The sequence below is a fragment of the Scylla paramamosain genome, chromosome 9 (assembly GCF_035594125.1).
Source record: "Scylla paramamosain isolate STU-SP2022 chromosome 9, ASM3559412v1, whole genome shotgun sequence".
NCBI lineage: Eukaryota > Metazoa > Arthropoda > Malacostraca > Decapoda > Portunidae > Scylla > Scylla paramamosain.
Genome location: NC_087159.1, coordinates 11,817,501 through 11,822,500, shown reverse-complemented (window position 1 = coordinate 11,822,500; position 5,000 = coordinate 11,817,501). Strand labels below are relative to the sequence as shown.

Here is a 5,000-nt window from a genome sequence, read left to right as displayed (position 1 = left end):
CTCGCAACAGATAACATCAATTCCTGAATAATCGACGCGAGTATACAAAGAAACAACAAACACAATAACACCTCACATGGAATTATTTTCAGCAGCATCTGACAGCGGACTCATTATGAAGCTGCGGTCATGGGGCGTGTAAGGCATAATAAATATTAGTGACTGCATTATCAAGACAAAATAAAATAAGACATCACCGTCACTTTGCAAACCATTAAAATTCACCACAATAATTATCTGCGCCGGTCTGACACTATCAAAATTCTTCGCCAGCAGAGAAAAATAGCGCGACTGGGGGAGGTTGTCAGGCGGCAGCGGCGGCGGCAGAGGCGGTGGTGGCGAGGACGGTCCGTGTTCTGGGAAGGGATGATAAGAGGCATGTCCTGTCCCGCCCCGGCCTCCTGTGAATTCGCCAAGTGGGCCAGCGAACAGGTTCCTTCGACTCGCGTTACAGCGGCAGAAAGCGAAAGTAGGAGGCGCCGAGGACCGGGTTTTTGTGCACGAGGCTCTTTGTATGGTGACTGTGGACCGTCCCCCTCCTCCCTCACTCCCTCCCTCCCTCCTTGTCCCTTACAACCATCGCTTTAACCTATCTTTCTTCCTCTGTGTAGTGATTATCGGCCCCCTCCCTTACTCTTAACTGTTTCTTATTTCTATTCCTCCCTTCCTCTATTCCTCCTTCCTTCTCTATAGTGAGTGTCGATCCCTCCATCACTCATAACCGTTTCATATTACTTTTCGTCTTCTATCTCTCCTTCCTTCCTCTATATGGTGACTGTCTGTTCCCTTTACCTTTAACTGTTCCTTACTATTCTCTTTTCTTCTCTCTATCCTTTTCTTCTTCTCCTTCCTCTTTCCCTTATCTTTAAATGCCCTTAACTACCGTCCTTCCCTCCTTTTTCCCTCAATAGTAATCGGATAATATCTCCCTTACTTGTTACCTCCCTGCCTCCCTTTCCCGCTACTTGTTACCTCCCTGCCTCCCTGTCCATCACAAAATGACCTAATAAGCCCAAAAAAAGTGTGCTACTGTTTGTTCTTTCTCGTTGTTTTTTTTTTTTTTGTATTCCTCCCTTTTTTTCACTCACATTCCCGTTCCATAATATAGGACATGATCTACGTTTGCCTGTCTCCTCTCTTCCTCCTCTCCATCTCCACGGATTCCCAACTTGTGACGGAAGCTTACAAACCAAGATGAAGTTCGTGCCTTGGTTTAAGTGGCACAAGGAATCTCAGTGGGATGTTAGACTTTGGCTGTTTGCGCATCACCGTTGTAACAGAATGTACGTATCCATAACAAGGGCATAAGGGGAAATCACAAGAAGCCAGCATTCCCTGTGTAAATTACGAGTATACATACCTGTACCCACCTGTCATCCCTATCCATATATTTAATAGGTATTTCAAAGCTCCCATCTCATCCGGTACTAACAATTCTACTTCAGTCACGCTCATGTGTAACGCTGAGTGCTAGAATACGTAATGCCAATACCAGCGCTTCCTTCTGCAAAACCTTTACGTTACTAAGATGAAGGAGAAGGGTCATGAAACCTCACTAAAACACCCACACTGCTTCATTCATAGTTTCGAAACATAAACGTGAAGGTCCACTAGTTAACAACCACTGTAGGTGTGTGTGTGTGTGTGTGTGTGTGTGTGTGTGTACTTATATGTTGAACTATACTAGAAAAAGACAACAGCACGAAGACTAACAGGTTTCTTGTGCTTCTTAAGGTCCTTGGGAGTGATGGATGCCCTGAGGTATGAACACGAGGACCCGCTGGGAATATGAATGAGGTTAAGAAGCGACAAGTGAGCTTATTAAGTTATACCAGCTTGGCGGCATGCAGGTCCTGGCTCGGGGGTCGTGCGCGGAGAGGAAGGTTGGCGTGTGAGGAGCATCAGGCAGCAAGGCAGGAGTTATATACTGTTTGGACGCGACGAGATGTTTACGAGGGGGGCGTGAGGTGTGTGTGTGTATGAGAGAGAGAGAGAGAGAGAGAGAGAGAGAGAGAGAGAGAGAGAGAGAGAGAGAATCACTAATGCTTTTACTTGAAACGGACAAAAAAAAAATATATCGTTAAAACAATAACAAAACAAAAAAGCAAAGTAAACGAGAATGAAATAATAATAAATAAAAACGAAAAACACCAAGTAAAAACAGAATCAAGCAGAGAGAGAGAGAGAGAGAGAGAGAGAGAGAGAGAGAGAGAGAGAGAGAGAGAGAGAGAGAGAGAGAGAGAGAGCCCTACTTTAAAGAATACATAAATAAACAAATAAACCCCTACCATCACACAGGGCGGGGCAAGGAAGGGTACAGTACTGCAGTGCCACATCCTACACCAGAGACGAGCCCTTCAGACTGTGCTCGTGGCCTGACTACCCCACACCCGGCGCGCCTCTGCAGGGTCCGGGGGCTGGTGAGGGCGGGTCGGGGCTGCGGTAGGGAGAAGCGTGAGGAGCATGTGGCGTGTGGCATCAGGGGCGGCGGCACTTTGTATTTGATTCCCTGTAGCGACGTGCGGGAGTTGGCAATGGCTGGATTTCTGCGAGGTGAACTGGTGACGGTGAGGAAGCGTGTACTGTTTGCGCCTGAATTTGCTTGTTTGTCTCGTTACTTTGTCAATGCAGAGGTTATTTTATTCATCGTCTCGTTTTTGTGCTATTTACTCTTGAATTAGATAATGCTTCGTCAATGTAGAGGTTATTTGCTTTCCGTCTCATTTTCTTTTCTTTCTTTTTTTTTTTCGTGTCCTTTACTTTTGGATTGGATTGGATTGTGCTTCCCGGTGTAGAGGTTATCCATTCACCGTCTCGTTTTTGTGCCACTTACTCCTGACGTGTGTTGAATTGTATGGCTTCCAAGTACCGAGACAGCAGTTAACTACGTGGCATTGACCTTTCTTTAGTCCCAACAGTGTGCTCTTATTTCTACCCAGTGGAACGCAAAAGAATAGCAAACAGCAACAATTTTATTACCCTTACAAATCTATTTATGGCTGGTACTCAAATTGGAAGGGAGAGATGTAAGATGGTAAAAGTGAATAATCCTCCGCATTCACCGTTCCTTCCAGCCGTCTACCTCGTCCTTCTTAATCTTCTGGTTTAACGCGGAGGGTAAGAAGTAGTAGCGAATGCAACAGAAAAGACAGGATTAATTAAGGAAACGTTGACGCAGCTTTGCCAATATTTTGATAGTAACGCACTCATGTCTGCCTCTCAGCCGTGCACGCTTGATTCAGGTATTTACTTGCTTTGTGTGTTATTAGTTTATTTATGTTTCTCTCTCTCTCTCTCTCTCTCTCTCTCAATAAGATGACTTCACATACAGACGCAAAAACACTAACAGAACAAGGAACTAAGGTAAACTACACTTAATTAACTTAACCATACTAACTGAACTAGAATAACTAAATCAAACAGAACCAACTTTGCTAAATTACACAAACTAGACCAAAACCGAAAAGAAAAAAAAACACTAACAAATCAACACAAACTAAACTAGCAAAACAACTCAAAACCAACACAAACTCTTCATAACAAACACGAACCACCACAACAAAAACTGAACACGCGAACACAGCAATCAACGGAAACCAAACTAAACCAAACTGAACTAAACTGAACTCAACTGAAAACAACACAAACGGAACCTCTGTAAAAACCAACACACTAACAAAATAATTCAATACAAAACTCAACCCAGCTGATCCAAATGAAGACAAACACCGTGGTATCCTTTCGCTAGACAACTCCTTAATGATACGCCACGGTTGTAAACAGTGTTATTCTTGCTCGCTGGTGCAGAACGACTCACACACCCCGGCAGGTTGGGTTCGACTCCCCTCGGGCTCCGGCGTCACTAGGGGGGTAGGGGAGCACTAAGGGGGAGGAGTATGGAGGTGAGGAGGGAGTGATAGGGATTAGGGGATTAGCAGCGGACTCTTAGCTGATTAGAGATGTTAACGCCATAAAATTTTAGTGATAATCTTGTCCATTAGTAATGTTTGCTGTTTCGTGGTCTGCTTCCCTGCCATTAACACGCTGCCTTGACCCACCAGTGTGCAATTTGGCGGCGCTTTAGTGTGTGTGTGTGTGTGTGTGTGTGTGTGTGTGTGTGTGTGTGTGAGAGAGAGAGAGAGAGAGAGAGAGAGAGAGAGGGGACAAGCATAAATTTTCTTTTGCTACACTACCACACAGACAGGCATAAATAAATATTCTAAGCAGATCCTTGTGAGAAGAGAAAATTACAATCATGGTACTTAAAACACTCAAACAGAGACATTTACCGACCAGCACAGCATACAAATCATCACTATTACTGATGCAGGAATAGATAAGTGCACCCCTGATTAGCATACACTTAAACACTAAAACACACATTGCTATCAGTAGAACCCTCATGACAAACACTCGCCCCTCCTGCCCAGTGAACTTGATACAGAGTTATGATAGTGTTGATACTCTTCTTCTTTCGTCACCTCTTCTTTGTTCACATTGAGTCTCTGTTCTTATAAAGCTACATATGTACAGACGGATCCTAACTTAATGAAACAGCCCTCCTACTCTCATTTTTAGCTAAAACGACATGACAACTCAAGGGATCTTAATAGGTACTCGTAAATATCATTGGCCAGAAGTGATGTGTAAATATTCGCCTCCCCATCCCCATTCCTTCCTTGTTTCTACATTTCTCATATCCCCCCTCCCTATCTCCCCCATCTAAACTGCCCCCTCCCCTCTCTCTCTCTCTCTCTCTCTCTCTCTCTCTCACCAAATAATTAAACACTATAAGCACCATGCATTATGAGATATACAAACGAATAATTTCGAAGCAACTCTCTGTGAACGTCTCGTGGGTATAATTCAACACAATCTTTTCAAGCAGAAGTGATTAGTATAACGACAAACTTCACACACCATGGCCAAGGTTTTAACACTTGCCCCGTGTTCTCGTATGGTCTTCCCTAATTACTAACTATTCTGAGACCTTTCTTCTT

General features: G+C 44.0%; 1 protein-coding gene across 3 annotated transcripts in view; it reads right to left on the bottom strand.

Annotated features, from left to right (window-relative positions):
* Positions 1 to 5,000, bottom strand: part of LOC135103608 (uncharacterized) — a 99,723-nt gene that overhangs the window by 63,436 nt on the left and 31,287 nt on the right. The window contains exon 1 of one of the 3 annotated variants that reach the window (XM_064010084.1): positions 2,289 to 2,622. The exons of 1 other annotated variant lie outside the window; for it this stretch is intronic. The gene's annotated coding sequence lies outside the window, so the exon portion shown is untranslated. Of the gene's footprint in view, positions 147 to 2,288; positions 2,623 to 5,000 lie in introns of those variants that run through there. One more of the 3 variants, XM_064010086.1, reaches the window with a different exon arrangement.